We start from the raw sequence: 20,922 nt of genomic DNA, 5'->3' as shown, positions 1-20,922 counted from the left end.
ACGTCAGCAGACTTGTTCAAGCCCACACAGGCTAGGTCTAAATGTACAAACTCAGCTGCAGTTAATAACATATAAACCCAATAACTCCTAATCAATGCTGTTTTTGAAAGTTGCTAGGTACATGAAATAAAGAGGAAAGGCTCTTTTTTTATCCTATCTTAATTAGCATATTAACATTCCTAAGACCACAAAACTTATGATGATAACAGCCATCCCACTTATTGAGTGCCTACTATGAGCCACTTTGCATACATTATGTGCTACGTGTCTTTTCATTTAATCTATACAACAAAGCTTTGAAACTTATGTTCATCAATGCATGAGCATCAGCGTCTTGTCCAAGGACAAACAGCAAGAAAGAAGCAAAACAAATTTGATTCTGATACAAGTAAAATCTCATTACAATAATTTTTTAGGGGATAACTTACAGCCTTTCATTCTAGCAGAAGGTTGTTGCTTCTGGAAATCATTTAGTTTATTGAGACAAGTAAATGATTGCTGTATAGCACTGGAAGAAAAAAGAAAAAAAATTGATGACTCTCTTTCCTTTTTCCACAGAACTTTTCTCTTTCTCTCCCTCTCTCTCTCTCTCACACACACACCCAGACACTCTCACATGAACATGCATCTTCCCTTTGTTCTAGCTGACCAGCTTCTTCCTAGAGCTTCTTTTTGCTGCACCTTCTTTATTTCTAAAATAAGAATACACCTACCTCCTTCAAGCTCTCAACAGGGATGCTGTGATGATTAATGAAGAAATCTTCATAAATCTCATCTGATTTTGCAGAAGACAGGTGTTTAATAAAGCAGAAGAATCATTATAATGATAATAGTCATATTTTAGGACAGATGGGCAAGTGTCTGGCAATAGCAGTTTGGCTGGGGCTGTTGCCACACAAAAGCAATAAAGTCATGTCAGCATTGTCAGCAGCATCAATCAGGAGCAAGGAGGGTGCAATATCAGCCGACTGCACACACTGTGTTGTTCATCACCCCTGCCTGGCACGTACTGGTCCATAGTAGCAGGATTTCCAAGACAAATCGGCAAGCAACTTGAGAACCACCTCATTACTGTGCTATATAATCTCCAAAGACAGACACCATCAAAACCTTCCTTCCTCATATATGCATGTCACTCCTCATGCCAAGAGATCGAGTCTATCCCTTGAATCTGTCCTGGCCTGTGACTTGCTTAGAACAATACAGTGCTGTAGATATGACTCTGCTAATTCCACGTCAAACCTTTAGGAGGACTGGCAGCTTCTGCTTCCTCTCTCTTATTAGAGGGATGTAGTATAAGAAGTTCAACTACCCTGTGACCAGCTCACTGTGAGGAAGCCCAAGCCAGTTATGTGGAAAGAGACAGAGACATGCCTGGCCAGCTCTCAGAAGTTCCAGTCAACCCAGCCGAGGTTCTGGACTTGAGTGAATGAAGAAGCAACCTTAAATTTTAGACTTTTCAGCTTTGGTAGATTCCATGTGGAGAAAAGAACTGTCCAGACCCAAGAGCAGAAACAGGGGATTAATAAATATACGTTGTTGTTAAGCCATTATGTTCTGGTATGTTTGTTATACAGGGATGGATATTTGAACCACCTGTCAACATTTAATATAGGATCATATTTCTTGATCCCTTTTCTTTGATAAATGAAATAGAGCATTACTTCAGAGAAATGAAATGGGGGAGAAAAAGTAACAGTTTGATACAATGGAAGGTATAATTTCTTTTTAGAGGATACAAATTTTAGCTTCATAAAAGTCTCATTAACATAGAACATTTATTATTTTTTTGTTCACTCACACATTCATGCTCAAATAATTGTTGAATAAATTTATTGCCTACTGTGCATCAGACTGAGTTCTAGGTATACTTAAGTTCTAGGTATACACAGATGGTCTCTGACTTTCCATGGTTTGACTTACAATATCTTAGCTTTATGATGGTACCCATATGACAATTCTGTTTTCCACTTTCAGTACAGTTTCAATAAATTACATAAGGTATTTAACACTTCATTATAAAATAGGCTTTGTGTTAGATGATTTTGCCTAGCTGTAGGCTACTATAAGTGTCACGTTTAAGGTAGGCCAGGCTAAGCTATGGTGTTTAGTAGGTTAGGTGTATTAAATGCATTTTCAACTTACAATGTTTTCAATGTATGATGGCTTTATTGGGATCATTGTAAGTTGAGGAGCATCTGTAGTGCCAGATGACATAGTTAAAGTCCCTGATCTCATGGTGTTTACATCCTGATTGGGAAAGACAACCACTACCGCAGTAAAAAGATTATTTCAGTTAGTGATAATGCAGTTGAGAGGGCGCTAATGTGATAGCATTATCAAAGTCTTTCTAAGGGTCCTCCCTGCCTCATCAACAATAAACAGGCAGAAAAAAAAGAAAGAAAATGTTCATCCTCAACTTGTAATACAGTTTAATTATCTGTAACCTAATTGGCAGTTTCTTGATAGGAGTATACACTCACAATTCATGGTGTGGGCAGGGCTTTCCCTTTTTGTACTTTATGTCTTAGCTTTCCTTACAGTGAAACTGATCTGATCTGATAAAAGTAGGGTTTTTTTCTCCTGCCTTATCAGCTTTGGGGGAGGTAAAGTTGGGATGTGCTAGCATTAGAGGTTAGTTAATGTGCTGGCTTCTGTCTGCTTATTAACATGGTTCCTAAGACATAGCCATTGCTGTGCTCAAAGAAAATAAGTTTGAATTAGGAGAGAGAAACAAGGAACTAGTTATTTTATAGTCCTAAATGTCTAGAAGGCTTTAGTTACTCACTTTCTTCTGAAGAAAGGGTATTTTTCATAATACAATTTCAAGTGGAAAAACCACTCCTCCTCCTCATACATATACCATGTCTCTCTGTGATAGCCCATGAATTTTCTGCCAAGGTCTTTTCCATTCTTTCAAAATTAGTGGTGATGTCCTTGAAAGACAGAATTCTGTCTTACTTTTCTTTTGTTCTTCATCCTCTCAAACAATATCCTGCCCACAGGGCATGCTTAATAAATATTTGTTAAGTGAGTAAATATTGGATAAAGAGACCAGTGTCTGCATTTGAAACCCAGCTCTGCAACCTACTAGCAGTATGACCTTGGTCAAATTACTTAACTTTTCTATATTTCCAGTTTCCTGATTGTAAATTATATGATTGGTTATAATAAAAATTAAACAATTACATATGCACGTGTGTACATACACACACATATAGCCTTCTGCCTCTTTTCCCCTAATATACTTTCAATCACTACGTTGTTATTTTAAAATTAATATTATTAAGTTTCCAAAATGGTGGCTTTTGATAAATTATAATAGATATTTTTCTATGGCCAGTTAATGCAGGAAATATTGTTTTATATACATATGTGTGTGTGTGTGTGTGTGTGTGTGTGTGTGTATGCTAGAAAATGACTAAAATTAATTAAATGTAGTCCTTCCCTCATAGAGGTTATTTGTTTGTAGGTAAACTTTGAGAAAAGTAAAGATCATCACTCCTGCTAGAATTCAATTTCAGTGTACTTTTATTTAAATGTGACTTTTCAAATTCTGATATTTTTAAGACAAATTTCTTATTTGGCTAGCATTAACTGGCAATGTCTAAACATCTATTATAATTTGTGAAGAATCACTATTTTGGAAACTTAATAATATTAGCTTTAAAATAATAATGTAGGCCGGGCATGGTGGCTCACACCTACAATACTAGCACTTGGGGAGGCTGAGGCAGGAGGATCGCTTGAGTTCAGGAGTTCAAGACCAGCCTGAGCAATAGTTAGACCCCTGTCTCTACTAAAAATAGAAAAATTAGCCAGGCATTGTGGCTTATACCTGTAGTCCCAGCTACTGGGGAGGCTGAGGCAGGAGGATTGCTTAAGCCCAGGAGTTTGAGACTGCTGTGAGCTAGGCTGACACCACGGCACTCTACTCAGAGCAATAGGGTAACACTCTGTCTCAAAAAAAATAAAAAATAAAATAAAATAAATAAATAACGTAGTGGCCAAAGTTTATTGGGGGAAAAGAGACAGAAGGACAGAGGAAAGAAATAGCAAATTTGACTTATTTTACTACTTATCTGTCTAATGCCAGGAGACCTAATCTTGCAATGTCTGTTCATGGAAACTCATTGAAAAGACCCATGATATTAATGAGATAAGTGATATGTCCTTGCCTACAACAAACCCAGTAGAAATTTTGAAAACAAAAAATGTCTTCAATGAAAGGTGATAAAGTAGAGAGAGGAAAAAAACACATACATTAATAGTTTTTATCATTTTCATGTTCATCACATACTTGTGGAATAAGTAGATGAGAAATTGTTGATACAGAATTTAACAAAATTCAGTGAGATATTATTGTAATTATAATCTGCTAATTTTTAGAGCATAAACTTCATTTGGCAAGATGAGACACATCTTGAGATTCACCATTAGCAGTTGGGATTCACCATTGCTTTAAAATGAATGATAATGAGATGATATTATAGCTAGGACAATCCGCTGAACACCAAGAAGCATTTTTTTAAGACTATAATTTAACAGGGAAGAAAATGCTAATATTTAATTTATAAAATAATCTCTTTAAGTGGTATAAACTATAGTTCTTTAAGAGGATTCAAACCTCTTCTTCTTTAACCACTAGGGAGAAACTTATCTGTTCTCAAGAGGCCCTAAAATAACTATCTGATCTTTCAACATGTGTATCAGCCCTAATCCCACGGTGCCTCATCCTGTAGTGAACATAAGGGCTTGTTAATAGATTCAGAAATAGCCACAACAAGTAATTCCTCTTTCTAAAATGCATTCTTACCTTGGGTAACAAATGACAGAGAGATTTACAACTACCACTTGCATGCCTGCCTGACTAGGCAACCTGTGCAAGATGAGGGCATTTTCTAGCCCCTAGCAATCTAAACAGCATCTCTGTTTGGAATGAAATTAGACAGAAAATTATCTCTGCAACCGTACAAACACTGAGACCACCCCCCAGAAGTAAAAACAAGATAAACAGCAGATCCCAAAGATATGATTGCAAACACAAAATGTTTTTATTACTGGGCTCCAGCTGAATACAGGGAATAGGGTGAGAGGATATAGAAACTAATTACGCATTCCACACCACCCCAGACAGCTCAGTGAAGATTTCTTGGGATTTACCATGACATATACAATTAAAATCTCTTTAGCTCTCAACTTAAAAGTATATGTTTGGTTCATTCCTCATCCAGAATTTCCGGGTTTATATCACTGTCAGTTAGCCAAGGTCTTCCCGGGTAGTGGAAACTTTAACTGAAAATATCTCTCTTTCCCTTCACTCACAGATTCTCAAACAGGAGGGGCTTAAATGCTCCATAGTCCTGGGAAAGTGTCAGCAATGGTACAGAAATCTTCCCTAGTCTAACACAGTATTGGCTCTTTACTCAATTTCTGCTGATGACCTGAATGACAATGGCCTTGGAAATGCTGGTAATTTGAAAAAAAAAATTACAATCTCTATCAGATGTTGGTTAGCATCTTTTGAACTATCCAGTCTTTTGTTTATTTATTCCACAAAGATATATCAAGTGCCTACTCTATCACCCAAATTGTACTTGGCCTTACAAATACTGCACTTAAGAGACAGACATAGTTCTTACCTGCATATAAACTTGTATAAAGACAGATACTAAACTGAACTAAAAGGCAGATGTCAAGAAGATATTTGCAGTCAAGTATTACATATGAGAATCACATAGTGCTATGGAAACACACTATAGGAATGTCCCTACTTCTTCCAACGGATAGAAAAGAAAAGGACACTAAAGTGATCCTCATCTGGTATCCTACTGCAAATGACTTAATTTCCTGGGCTTCAGTTTTCTTGTAGAAAAGAGGACTTGGAATAACTGAATTCTAAGGTTCCTTTTAGTGATAAGATACAGGAATCCTAGTCAAACCTCCCCGATCCCGATGGCATATTCTCTACACGAATAATTTGAGGACTTCTTAAGGACTAAGTGCAGACAGTAGTTATGTCTTTGAACATCCCTAGAATGCCAGCAGTGAAGCTCATTTCTGCAAATATAGCAGCCATCATGAAACCATGAGGATGAAAGTTATCACCAAGGTTGATGGAGCAGAAACAGAATGAATTTAGTTTTTTGACGATGTGTTAGAGAAACTGCCTCAGCCTTGGAAATCTACATTAAACTGAATATTTTAAATGCTTATTGTGTTATTGTTTATCACAAATGAATATAATTCTAACTGATTGACTTCTAATAATATAATGATATTATTGATCATATCACAGAAGAGTCATATATAAAACTTTAGGGTGGTCTCAGTGTACTTGGAAATAGCCTAAAATTGATCAGAACATGCTCATGCTTGTTTGGGTGGTGTAAAATCATCTCGGTTTTTTCATAGCATTTCATCTTCTGAGTTTTTGATCAATAAATATTAAAACATTCAAACTAAATGGAAACAAAGCTGCCAGCACCCAACTGTCTTGACAAGAAGATAAACTTACTTTTCATTTTGAGAAGCTTAGAGTTGTGACCATTCTGAATTCAACAGTGAGGTGCCATGACCCATTCAGGGGAATAGAGTTTAAGACTAAAAATATGGGTCTTTAAAAATGCAAGCTGCCTCAAGCTGCACATGGTGGGGCATATTAAGAGTTCCCACTCTGAAGAAGACATTTCTCAGATATTTAAAAAGTCTGGGAATCTGAGAGGTTGTTTATGTCATATTAAACAAAAAGTGTGGCTCTAGAGTCAGATTACTTGGCTCAAATCCATGCTTAAACCCTTACTGGCAGGGCACTTTTGGACAAGTTATGGAACTTCAGTAATGTTCAGTTTTCCCATTTGTAAAAGGAGTAATAATAGTATTAACCTCCTAACACTGTAACTATTGTATACGGTTAAATTTCCAGAAAGTGTTATCTATTGTAATTGTCATGACAGAAGCTTTGCCTTGAAGGTTTATTTATATTTCATTTTGAGTTGATATAAAGTTTCTTTCCTGTGTTAAGTTATGTCAGTCTCTATGAGTAAGAGGTTATCAGTAATATTTTCAAATAAATGGTATGTAAGCCCACTAGACACCTTAGAGTCCTTGAAGCTCCTTGAAGTCAAGGAACATTTTTGCCCAGTGTCAAGCACAGTGCTTGGCATACAGTAGGTGCTTAATAAACATCTATTCCATAAATAAGTGAATGCTATGAAAGCAGGTAAAAGGGATTTCCTCAGGCAACTCTTTATTAATTACATTTCTGAGGGGCCAAATATAAGAGCTATATTTAGAGTATAAAACACCCAGTGTCCCTGTATATTAACTTCTGAGCTCCTGGAACTTGTTTTTGTCCACAGTATTACTAGCATTATGAAAAGACTTCAAATTGCCTGGCTTCTCTTTGCCATTTATTTATTTATTAGTTTTAGTTTGTTCTGTTCAAGTGGTGTAGCAGTAGTATAGGAATTAAATTTAAGCCACATGATTTATCATTAAAATCTAACACGTTCAAGCAGGGAAAAGCAGAACGAAAATAAGAAACAAGCTTCGTACAGTCACAAGAAGCCAATTTTGTGTTTCTGCTGACCCCACATATAAAGTCTAGGCCCTTTTTAACAATAGATTAAAACTTTTGTCTTCTAAAAAATGATTTGGTCAACAATAGGCTTTTTAGGCTGTAGTTCACCAGCATGCATTGGATGTAAACGCAAAATATAATTATAGATGCATATGTAACTGATAAGAGACAGGAACTCAATAGGTAACCCTGATTACTCTTAGAAATTCTTGAGGCTGTCCAGAAATTCTTGCAAAGAGAGACAATAAAACAATAAATTCAGATTCTATCACTACAGAACAGGCAGAATAGAGAAATTCCTGAAGACACTGAACTACAATTTTCCAAACTTCAGATTAGATAAAAAGTTGATGTCTGCCTCCTTGTTGACATTTGACACATTCTTAGGTATTCGCATCTGTTATTAATTCCATAATTTTGTTTGGTTACAAATAACAAAACAACCCAAAACAGCTGCAACTTGAAGTACCTAGAAGTTTATTCCTCTTTCATGTAAAAATGTCCAGAGATAAGCAGTCCTCGATTGGTATAAGCATATTAAATACTCTTAAATATTTTATCTCCAAGTTTAATGTGAAACTCATGCATTTTGACTAGAAATTTGGCAGATTTGAGAGATTCCATGTGTTGTTTTTGCTATGTTTTGATTGAAATGAACTCTATGTGGTTCTTAGCTAATTCCAAATTTCATATTTACCGTCAAATAACGAAGCTTTGTCATAATTTAAAATATTTTTTGAAAAGTAATATAGAATGCTATATTGATTTAGGAACAAATGTGACAGACATCAATACATGAAAAAAACAATTTTGTAAAAATAGTTTCAGTGTATGTGTGTCTATGTGTATGTGCTCAAGAATCACTAAATTGGAATTGACAAAGACTTTTTAAAATGTAATCCTTCAGAAGGCTGAGGCAGTAGGATCGCTTAAGCCCGAGTCTGAGGTTGCTGTGAGCTAGGCTGATGCCACGGCACTCACTCTAGCCCGGGCAACAAAGCGAGACTCTGTCTCAAAAAAAAAAAAAAAAAAAAGAAAAAATGTAATCCTATAATTTTTTTATAGTATGCATGTTACAGATACATTTTTCTGTAAGTCATATTGTAGGTCTACAATGTGAGAGTTACATGCATATCATCTAACTCATAGTTCTTGCCCTGAAGGAGCCCCAAATCCATAATTATAGAACTCCAAAGATACAGGCTATGTTCCAAGGGGTGGGGCTATCACAGAAATAAACATGAGAGTGGGAAGTGGGGGGCCCAGAGGGGCTTGGGACTTTCTTGCCAGGTGGTATAAGAGAGACAAGGGCTGCACAGAAGGGATCTGCAGGGCCTGAGGGTTGTGTGCCACATGGCAGAGAACCATTTCAGCCCCAGCAGCGTCCTTGAGACAGTTCTGCCACCCCCATTGAAAGAAATTCCTAAATCTGATGTAGGGTGACTGAATAGGAAAAGCCATCAATGATTAGCAGATAGGTTCATTAGCATGCATTCAAGGATTCTGGGCTAAATGCAAAACAAGGGGCAGAAGGGTGTGACCCAGAGAGACAGAAATCACTGGAATGTCCCTGTTCTTCAGGCCCTCCTCTGCATTCTTATGAAAAGAAAAATATAAACTGAAATCTTTTCAAACGTAAATTCCACTTGTCCACCCACAACTCTGTGCTTTATGTTGAAATTGCTGATATCAGTAAATTATGTCTGTGTCTTTCAACAATTCAGTAATTCCATTTATTAGGAGACCAGATTTACCCACCACTGATTTTCAGTTCTACCCAGATTGTCTTTGGTACCCTCCTCACCTCAGGGGCTGTCACTGCGGGGACAGCACCACACAGGGAAGCAGATGTGCTCCAGGGCTGAAAGCACAGTTTCATCCTTGTAGGGATCAAAGTCATTTGCTAGGTATAGCTTTAACACTTGGATAATGTATGTAATGTGTCCAGATTAAGGCATAAGTCTCTTTTATAAGAATTATTTTTCCATTGTTTCTTTTAAAAAATACAACATAATGTCAAATAGAGATATTATTACAGAAATTAGGTACTCATCCCTGTGGGTGAAGGAAGAACAAGGACAAGCCGTTTGAGGAAAAGGAAAGAGAAGTTTATTAATTTGCCAGCAAATGAAGATGATGGTAGACTCTCATCTTAAAGAACCATCATCCTCCCCCCCTTGAACAGAAATACAGAGCTTCTAAAAGGGGGGTTTTAGCTTCTGGCTGTTGCTGTTCAACTAAAGCATCTTCGATGAAAATGATCTCATGACCTCTGTTCTGTTGAGCCACCTTCTGTGGTTTAAGATACTAGAAACAAAGAACAAAGAACATTCTTCTGCCTGTCTGATTACTGGCCTTGGGCAGTGATGCAGGTTTTAATTCCCAAAATGAGTGTGGGGGGGGTTAAAATCATTTGTTCTTTTTCAGACCTTTACCTCTGTTACAAAATCATGTACTGTTTTTAAATATCATCTAATCCATCAAATTTACATATATGCATTTTTTAATTTTAAACTCAATGCCTATTTATATTTTGTTTCATTGTGAAATACTCTACAAAAACACAAAAGTACAGAAAAAAATATAATTGTCACCTAGCCCCCACTACCTACAATAACATTTTGTCATATTGGTTTTCAGAATTCCTAACCCTTCAAGCCCAGTGATATCACTATCCTGAGGCTGGGAAATGTCCTGCCCTTGCATATGTTTACAATATATGCATGCACCCATAGTACCATCCAGTACTGTTTTATGTGATTTTAATTTATATAATTATATTGAACATATTTTGCAACATACTTTTGTACTCAATATAATTGTTTTTGAGATTTATACATATTGGTACATGTAGCCCTCATTCATTTCTTTTATCTTTTAACATGATATAAATAAACTGATTTATTTTTTATTGTTTATAGATACTTTTATTTTTGCTACTATAATTAAAGCAATGAATGTTCTTATACATGTATTCTTTTGCAATGTGTAAGAATTTCTCTGGAAAATATATTTAGAAATGAAGTGATCATAGTTGAATGTCCAACTTTCATAAATATTGTCAAGTTGCTATAAATAAGTATTCCCTTTTATCCATATCCTCACCAACATTTGGTTTTCAGCCTTCAAATTTTACCAATCTGATAATCATAAAATGGTATAACATTGTGTCTAAACAATTTCATCTGGTACATAGCTGTTCTTTTCATTTTTTATGATATCCTTTGATGAATAGACATTTTAAATTTTAATGTAATATAATCTATAAATAGCTTCCTTTATGATTTGAGATTTTTATGTCTTGTTAAAAATTTTTTCTTTTTATAAAATATGACCATTATATATTTTTTCTACAGCTTTCAGGATTTTTACATTTTTGCTTAATTCACCTTGAATTGATTTTTTGTGTGTGGTATAAAATGGGGATCAAATTGCATTATTTCCAAATGGAAAACCAATAGTCCCAGGGCTCTTAATTACATTGTCCTTCCCTATGGCTTTGTAATGCTTCCTCAGTCATAAATCAAGTTGCCTTATATGGGCTTTCTAGTCATTTCACTGGTTTGCTTGTCTATCCCTGTACTAACACCATGCTTTTCAGAAATAATAAGCATTAAAATCTAGTAGTGAGATTTTCTACATCGTGTTCTTCTTTTAAAAAATTTCCTGGGCAATTCTTGCTCCTTTGCTTTTTATTAAATGTTTAAAATCAGTTCTGAAGTACATATACACACCCACCCACCCACCTACTCCTGGGTGTTGGGATTCAGATTTGGTATTGAGATTTGATTGTGATTACAATGACTTTAGCATTAATTTGGCAGGACCTGACATCTTATAATATTGAATTTTTCTATCCATAAGCATGATGTAGTCTCGACACTTATTTAGGTCTCCTTATGTCTTTCCACAATGTTTCACATACATCTGCATACTTTTAGATGTATTCCTAGGCATCTAGCAATTTAGTTCTTATTTTAAATGCTATCTTTTACAATTAAATTTTCTGTTATGGTAGATAATTAGGAATGTAATTGACTTTTATATATCAATATTATAAATAGCAAGCATTCAGAATATTCATTAATTCTATTAATTTGACTATAAATTTTCATGAGATTTTTACATAATAACAGTCTGTATAATGATAGTTTTCTTTCTTTCTTCCCAGTCCTTAAGCTTTTATTACTCTTACCACACTGGCTTGGACATTCAATAAAATGTAGAGTAGAAGTATCACATATTGTTTTTAAATATCCTTCAACTAATCAAATAACACACATGTATGTATACATATATATTTGCTCATTTTAAAGTCAATGCCTATTTAGACCTAACTGCATATTTACAAATTTCCTTGCTCACTACTACCACTCTTTCTCTATGGATACAATTCCTTCCTGCCTGAAATATAAGTAATCCTTTCAGTGTGGGTATATAAGGGCTAAATTCTTCTAGCCTTTTTTTAAAATAATGTCTTTATTTCATTCGCATTCTTGCAGAAATTACCTTGGGTATAGAATTCTAGGTTCACGTTTTTTTTCAGCATTTTATGGATATTATTTACTTGTTTTCCTGCCTTTATTATTACTGATAGCAATATGGCTATCAGTCTAATAATTGTTCATCTGTAGGTAATCTGTGATTTTTTCCTCTTATTGCTTTTAAATTTTTTTGTCTTTGAAATTTTGCAGTTTTACTACAATGTAGCTATATATAGATTTTGTTTTCTTTATTCTACTTAGCACCTGTGCACTTTTAGTCTGTATACTCACGTTTTCATTAATGCCAAAAATCTTTATCTATTTTCTCCTTAAATATTACCTCTTCATCACTCTTTCTTTTATCTCTTTTTGGAATTTCCACTAGAGTTTTGTTTATTTTATTCTGTACTCCATTTCTCTTAACCACTCTTTGAGATTTGATATTTCTGTATGTATCTATGCTTCATTCTAATCCATTTCCTTAGAGATGTCTTTTGTAGGGGGCCAAGGGAACTTTCACTTTGCCCTCGGAAGTTTCACTGAAAATCAACTGATAAAAGACAGATTAATAGAAGAAAAGGCATATAGATTCATTAATGTTCATGGGGACAAGATCACAGAGGGATTACTCTACCACACAATGGAGTACAGATAGTTATAGTTTATATACCCTTCTTCTTAAGGGGAAGAGAGATGAGGAAGTATGGATGATTTTAGGGAGATTTAATGGACTTGAAGAACATACTATGTTCTGGGACCAAGTCTGTTGGACCCACAGAGCAGACAATGGTTTGTGACCAGTGTGTCCAGGTGTGTTGACAGACTCCAGTCTTTCTTCTTGCAATAAGAGTTCAGACCCTGAAAATTCAAGGAAGGGACCTTCTTTAGCACGTCCAGACGTTAGACAGACAAGGGAACTTCAGAGAACAACTTTATCCTATACTTCAGGAGACAGAGGATTAAGAGATGGAGGTGGGGAAGGGATGTCAGAAAGACTTTGAGGCTTCTTCAGTTCTGCATGGCAAAGTGCCATATTTTGGGGTATCATTTTCTGAGCCCCAACACTTTCAATTCACTATTTCCCTCTTTAACTACATAATTTCTATAAGTTTAGTTATTTTTCATATTTGTTTGGCCTCTTTTCAGTGTCCCATTCTTTCTTCTTGGTTTCTAGTCATTTTATCGCTTAAATATATTAAACATATTTATCTTACAGTCTTTTTCAGATGGTTCTATTATCCAGGAGCTTATAGAGTATTAATCCTCCTAGTGGTGTGTCTACTTACTTTCCCTCATGACAATTGTTCCTTATGTGGTTAGTAACTTTTTATACTATGAACTCATTTTCAATTGAAGATTAGTTTTCTGTCACGGGAGTCCCAAGCATCCTGTTTTTTTTTGAACTATTGATACAAAGAGGTTTTATATTTGCTTCTGCTGGTTGCCTCAAGGTGTTCATTGTTCAGCAATACTGAAGGAGCTCAGGAAATTTCATCCCAAAATATGATTCCTTGGTATAAAGAATATTTTGAATTAAAGGCTCTTAGAAATTAACAGGCCCTTGGAAGAAGCTTCCTTCATTTCTATCTGCATAAACCACACACACACACACACACACACACACACACACACAAAGAAGAGCTTTCCTTCCTCTCTCTGTTATCTCAATATATTGCAGGAAGGAAGATCAAGAATGCAACCAGACCTGGCCCAAATTGTTTGAAACATAATACCTGTTTCTCGGGTTAACTTATAAATCAGTTTCCCTCATCTATTCCTCCTCCCTAGCAACTGTTTATTGCCCCTAAACAGAATTACCGATATTCCTCATTTCCCCTCTGCTCCAAAAAAACAGGTATTAAAATATCTGAACTTCATTGGGATACTGAGTAATCACTCTGTAATTCTCCCCATGCACGTGGTAAAAAAACCTTTTTCTTATTAATGTGCTTTAATTGTGAGTTGATGTTTTATTGAACTTTCTGGGGAAAGGGAAAGTTTCCCCTCACCCCTACAATGTGCAGAGTCACACTGGTGGTTACTTTTCAATTAGGGAATCCGACACAAAGCTTGTAATAGACATTTGGATTCCATGTCTGTGTATGACACAGCCCTTTAGGTTTTCCAATGGAAGTTTTTTCCACTTAGCTTTAGGCCAAGATAAGCTTTCTTGTGACTCATCTGGTAGCCTTAACAGCATTCCATATGTGTATAAAGGCATCTCAGTTACAGTATCTCAGTTCACAGCCAAATGCCAAATTTGCTGTCCTAACATGGGCATTACCAATCTTAACTGCCAAGGAGTATCCAATGAGGTATCAGATTGCAAGCCTGTCACACTGGCTGTATCAGTTTTCTTCCTTTCTGATGGCTTAGGATTTCCCTTTCAATTTTGTTTTAAATAAGCTATTTATTTGTATGTGTGTGCGTGCACATACACAGACTTGTCTATTATGTCACGTTTTATCTAGCATTGCCATCTGTTTGTGACAAGAGGCATTCCATACTAGGTTGGTCTACATTGCTGACAGAGCTAGGAAGTTCGTTACTTCTTGAATACAGTGAAACTTAGACTACACGAAACATTCCTTTTTGTAAAGCTTTTCGTATTTCCTCTATATTGCTCAGACAGCTTTTATGAGCAAGCGTATTCTCAACCATGTACTTATTAATAACTGTATCCAGAGCTTTTCTTTGGGTCCTGGTTTCTCAGCTAAGAAAGGCTCAAATAAAGTGTCTTCACAAATAAATGTGTTTGAAAGGTTAATTATATTGTAAAAATGGATGTATTGATGATACATCCTAACAGTATCTAAAGCACAAATCTTAGGTCATTGGAAAGAAATTACTTAAACCAATAAGGAGTACTTCCAACATGTCATTATTTTACAGGAGCATAAATGGTTTGGGCTCGATATCATTGGCACATAAAAGACAAAATCTTCTCCTGCTTGAAAATAATGAAGAGTCCATCTCATTATAAAAAAATTAATGGGAGCTTTTTTACAATTTAAATTTCCTTAATTGTCTATTTAGTATAGTTAAGACTCCCAAGAATACTGACCTAATTTTATTATTTAAAATTCTTTTTTTATATATCAAGAAACATCTAAGTGTCCATGTGCCAGTCACTGTGGGAAAAGTGAAGGGTCCTTGCTCAAACGATGGCCCAATCAGAGATATAAACACGTAAAAAGTTATTACAATATATTTTGAAAGATGTTATACTAGACATACATGATCGGGAGTTATGGAATCTTAGAGGAGAAACATCTCACTCATGCCTGGAAGATATGAAGGGTGTATTTGTTAAAGACTTTACCAGAATGTCATGTTTAAGCTACATTTTCAAAGGATGATGCATGAGGAACTATCACAATTCAGTACCATTCAGCCTGGAGTATTAGGTGGGGAGTAGCAGAAGAAAGAGTTTGGGGCCAGGGCCTTGTATTCCGTGTTAAAAACTTCAGACCTTATTCTGGAAATGGTGGAAAGCCATTGAAAAGTTTCAAAGCAAGGGGGTTATCATATGGTCAGATTTCACAATGGGTAGGTGATGAACTTGAAGGGCCAAATCTAGGGAGAGGGGTACCATTTAGGAGGCTATTTTAATATCCAGTACTGATGAAAGATTGTAGCAATAACAATGAAGCTAAAGGGAGCAGAACTGAGAAATATTTAGAAATTAAAATCATTACAGAAGAGTCATAAGATTGAGTCAAGAATGTGAGAGGAAAAGTGAAGTCTCAAGCAATGCTAAGGCTTTTGGCTTCAGTGATATGATAGGCAGTGGCACCATTAACTGAGATTAGAACGACAGAAGGAGAAGCAGATGTGAGGAAACTAATGAGTTTTAAGTGCCTTGGGGAATTCAGATATACAAGCTCCACGCTCACGTGAGAAGGCAGGGCTAGAGAGAGAGATTTTTGCATCATTAATATATAAGTCATGATTAATACCACAAAAGAGGCTGAACATACTTGAGGAGAGCATGCAGAGCAGAAATGACCTGGGAACTAAACTCCAGAAGTCATCAGTGTTTGAGAGCAAATGGATGCCAAGAGTGGGAGGAGGGTCCTCTAAGCCAAAGGGACAGAATTTCAGTGAGAAAATGTATAAAAAAGTGTGTGTGTGTGCATATGTGTTTTATTTCTTAAGGGTGCTTCTATTTAGATATTTCTAAGAGAATTCTATTCACTGTCTTCACTCTTTATAAGAATTCTTCATAAGCGGGGTGTGGTGGTTCACGCCTGTAATTCTAGCACCCTGGGAGGCTGAGGCAGGAGGATCGCTTGAGGTCAGGAGTTGGAGACCAACCTTAGCAAGAGTGAGACCCCTTCTCTACTAAAAAAAAAAAAAAAAGAAGAAGAAGAAGAAAAAAAGAAATTAGCCAGGCAAGTAAAAATAGAAAAAAAAATTAGCTGGGCATGGTGGCACATACCTGTAGTCCCAGCTACTTGGGAGGCTAAGGTAGGAGGATCGCTTGAGCCCAGGAATTACAGGTTGCTGTGAGTGAGGCTGAGGGCACTCTAGCCAGGGCAATGGAGTCAGACTCTGTCTTAAAAAAAAAAAATCTTCATAGATAGCTGGGACTTTTATCTAGAAACAAAAGTATTAAAAGAAAATAGACAAAACTGAAATTCTTAGGTGCATATGGTTCTGGAAAAGAATGAAAGTTTTATCATGTAGGTCATTTTCCTATCAGCCAGCAAGGTGCCACCATTGTTGCTAATAGCCATTGTTAATAGAAGAGCTAAAAAGCTCTTCTTGAGGAGAGAGACATCCTTTTATGCCTAAAGTATCTAACTAAAAATCCCTGCTATTACGCAAATTGAAAACCAGGAGGCAAATTTTAATTAAAAATATTTATAGCAAGCAGAATAACAGCTGCCAGTTTCTCTCACCACTCATGAATGCATTTGCAGCTGGCCATAATTCTCTCTTATTTCAATCAGCTTAACCAATAATAACAGCTGTTCATTAGGCAAGGGACATTTTATTAGCACCCATGTGATATGTAGTAACTGCTAAAGAAACTTAATTTGAACAGTTTTTAAGAGAACCACACTATGATTTGATGGATCCTTGTCTAAAAGGACTTTTGTTTCCTTAAATAAGTAAAAAGTTCCTTTGACCTCTAAAGTGTCTCCATCTTCTGTAAGGCTCAAACATTTCTATGAATTTTTGAATCTATTCATGTAAAACTATAAGGACATTTTAGACCACATTAAATAAAACTATAAAAAAACATAACAGGAAAGGGAATGGGAGGAACTAAAGAGCATCTGCAAGGATGAATTTGATGCAGTGTTTCTGATGTTTCTTAAGAGACCATGTTCTTAAAGATATTAGCAATCTTGTTCATGAACGCAAAACACCACTCAGTTGGGGACTAATCACAGCTTTTGTTTGTTTATTTGGGTTTTTGTTTGTTTACTAAGTTGCCAGTGTTGCTGTGTCTAGTAAGACATTCTGTTCTAGTTCAGGAAAAACAGAAAAGTCAGACAAGAATTCAATGAAATGAAGTTGCTTAAACCAATGATACACATTATGATAAGACATTTAGTAAATTTATGACCTCTATTAAGGGAGGAAACTGATGACTCATTTGAAGGAGACTCATAGTGTTCTCTGCTGCTCAGAGCTTATTGGATGAAGCCAGCACTGGCCCTGTTATATACCCATTTGGAGTAAAACAGATCTTTTATTAGCATGGCTTAATTATGGAAGGGAAAAATGCTTTTTCTTAAAAAATATATATAAAAGAGCTTATTAGAGCAAATCGTAACAAAATTAATAATCTGCTGTCAGAGTAGACAGTAAGCAAAAGCACAGTTGAAAGTTCATTAGACACAGATCAAAAGTACCCATAAATGGGACATGTTCATGATTTTCTATGTGTTCAGGATTCCTTTGGTATATCCCTAAAGATAGTCCCAGCTTCTACTTATTAGAAACTATAATTCCTGGAATTCAGCTAGATACCAGAGGTCAACTTAACACCTACTTTTATTCTCCAAATGTCTTATAAAATTACACTTTTTTACTTGAAGGATTGAGTTTTGAATAAAAAGATGACATCAAAGATGTAAAAAAAATCTGCCTTATGAGTTCTTTTAAGTATAAAAAAAAGAGGGATATTTTAAGGTAGTTTGCTTTCTCCTTATATTTAAGGATGATGCTGTTGAGTAAACTCTTTTAAAACAAAATGAAACAGACTGAAATTGTACATGAGGGCTAGAGAGAGCCAGCTAGAAGAAGGAGACTGGAAACTCAACCTGGAAACCTGAGTCTGAAGCATACTTCTTTTTTGGAGACAGAGTCTTGCTCTGTCACCTTGGCGTCAGCCTAGCTCACAGCAACCTCAAACTCCTGAGCTCAAGGGATTCTCCTTCCTCAGCCTCCAGAGTAGTTGGGACTACAGGCACGTGCTGCCATGCCAGGGTAATTTTTTCTATTTTTGGTAGAGTTGGGGTCTCACGCTGGCTCAGGCTGATCTCAAATTCCTGACCTCAAGCCATCCTCCCGCTTCAACCTCCCAGACTGCTAGGATTATAGGCATGAGCTGCCACGCCTGGCCTGAAGCATACCTTTCTTATGGCTGCTCTTTTACCTGCGCAAAGACCCAGCTCAAGCTTTGAACCAGTTAACTGCAAAAATCTGATTCACTTTGTGGCCAGAGGTCTTTCACTTTAACACACTTTTTTGAGGGGAGAGGAAACAAAGTGGCTTTACTTTTATACTTATGAGCAAAGTGAAGGGGGCTCTACACAGCTTTAAGGGCTTTTACTGCTCTGATTTTCTTCTAAAACTTTGAGTGCCTCTGTTTTTGTGTTGCTGTCTGAAGTTTACGTGGCAGGCATAGAAATAGACAGGAAGCCAAATTTATATCCTAAATGGGCCAGAAACTTCATTTTAAAATAGAAGAGAATTGGCAGGAAATAGGAATGAAGCCAGAGCAATTCATAAAGGAGAGGAGCATCTGATGTGTATGTTTTTTTTAAAAAAGGTGGAAGTGGGAAGATAAAATTAAGGGGAATAAGATGGAGGGAGCACTTGTGACAATGGGGTACTTTTATTATTCCACTTTTGTACTTAGAATAACTGACTTATTTGAAGCAATTTGATTTTATTTTAGTGCAAAGCAAAAAATACAAATATGGGACTGTGATATGGTAACTTAAGCAGAAATTACAACCAAATCCTTCATTCTTTTTATTCCATTTCACTAGACATCCCCATTGAGACTACTTACTGGCTGTTGTATAATCCTCATGTTTATAAAAGGACATGCTTATGATTTTCTAATCAGATAAGAACAGAATAATTAACGTCTGCAAAGTACAAGTGGTTATCCTCGCTCTAATTCCATAAACACCAGGGGGTTTTCAATTAAAGGTATCCTCTCAATCTGCTATGAAAAAATTTACATGTTGGAAGCCAGTGGAATTTTGATTATACCAAATTCCCTGTTTCGTACATTTTCTTTCAAAAACTGTTTTTCATGCTTGGATAAACTTTTATGAACATGATATGTATCTTGATTCATGAAGTTGTCAGTAAACTACAGCATGTGGAATGAAGAGGGATGTGGTCAAACTGTAAGACTAAACATTTGCGATCCCATTAAAGTTGTGTGGTATTAAAGATCAATTTTTTTCTGTCTCTTTACATGTTTATTTTCTTTTAAACCAACTTGGATCTGCATGACTTTGTATCTACTTTAGTTCCATTGCACTTATTCTTTAACTGCCCTGGTTTGGGAAATGTATGCCATACTTGTAAAAAGGTATTCACAGCACTTCTGCAAGGATTATCTTAATGGCTTAGTAGAGAGAAAGTGGAGGCAAAAAAGAAGCAAGGGATTAGTTAGCAAGAAAATTGCAAACAATTCCTTTGTTTTTCTTTCTTACTTCTAACCCTTCCTTCTAGGAAGGGGTATAGGCTGTAAGGAGAAAGAATCCCAAGGAGCCTAAATTGGAAAAAGAAAAAGGAAACTGTGAAGCCTGAGAAATAAGTCATCTAGAAAGGAAGAGAATAGATGTAACCAAATGTAAGTTGATAAACGTTAATTAGCTCTCTTACTTCCACCTCAGTACTCTAATGTATTATGAGGAATTTAATAGAAAAAGATCTGAAATTTCAAATTTCCTTTATTAGAGATTTCTTTACTCAAACTAATATTGAGACAAATCTCAATTTCAAAAAGTTTCTGAGTATATTAGATATGTCCAATTATTCATGAAGAAAGTCATTTGAATAGATATAAAATTATAAATTGGCTTGTCAGTCTTGGTCTTAGATTTTTCATAGACCTCATTTTTTATGAACCTTTCTATAAGCAAAAAGTATCTTTTACTCACTAGTAGGAAGTATATCTTCATGTACTTTTATGAAGTATTTCGTGACTTTGTGTTATTTTTATTTGGCGAACAGAAGTTTATTTATCAACTTTGTTTTAAATATAATTTATTTAATTGTATGTTTCTTTTAATTAGTTTTTTAGTATTGGCAGTATTTAACAATCAGATCTCAAAATTTTTAAAAATGTAACAATTGGCTCTTCCGAGCCAGTATGATCTGACTTCAGTTCACCACTGGAGATCAAGAAAAATAAAACTGGGATAAAAAACCACAAGAATATTTAGGCAAGGCAAACACAAAAACTTCTAGCCTACGGAAGCCATGTATATAGTGGATCACTTTGATATTTGTTAATATTAATTGAGAATGTATTAATGCCAGGAAGCTCTTTGTCTAATTTCTTATTTATTCTTTACAAAAATCTTATGAAGCTGGATTACCAGTATCCCTTTTTAATAAATGAAGAAACAGCTGTAGAGAGCTAAAACAACC

At 35.7% G+C, this 20,922-nt stretch overlaps 1 long non-coding RNA gene across 1 annotated transcript in view; it reads right to left on the bottom strand.

Annotated features, from left to right (window-relative positions):
• Positions 1-424: 424 nt before the first annotated feature.
• The window catches only part of LOC123639501, a 43,636-nt gene continuing 23,138 nt past the window's right edge, over positions 425-20,922 (bottom strand). The window contains exon 3 of the long non-coding RNA XR_006735743.1: positions 425-508. This is a non-coding gene — a long non-coding RNA (uncharacterized LOC123639501). The remainder of the gene's footprint in view (positions 509-20,922) is intronic.

This window comes from Lemur catta, chromosome 6 (assembly GCF_020740605.2).
Source record: "Lemur catta isolate mLemCat1 chromosome 6, mLemCat1.pri, whole genome shotgun sequence".
In the NCBI taxonomy this organism is placed as follows: Eukaryota; Metazoa; Chordata; class Mammalia; order Primates; family Lemuridae; genus Lemur; species Lemur catta.
This window is presented reverse-complemented; position numbering and strand designations above follow the sequence as displayed.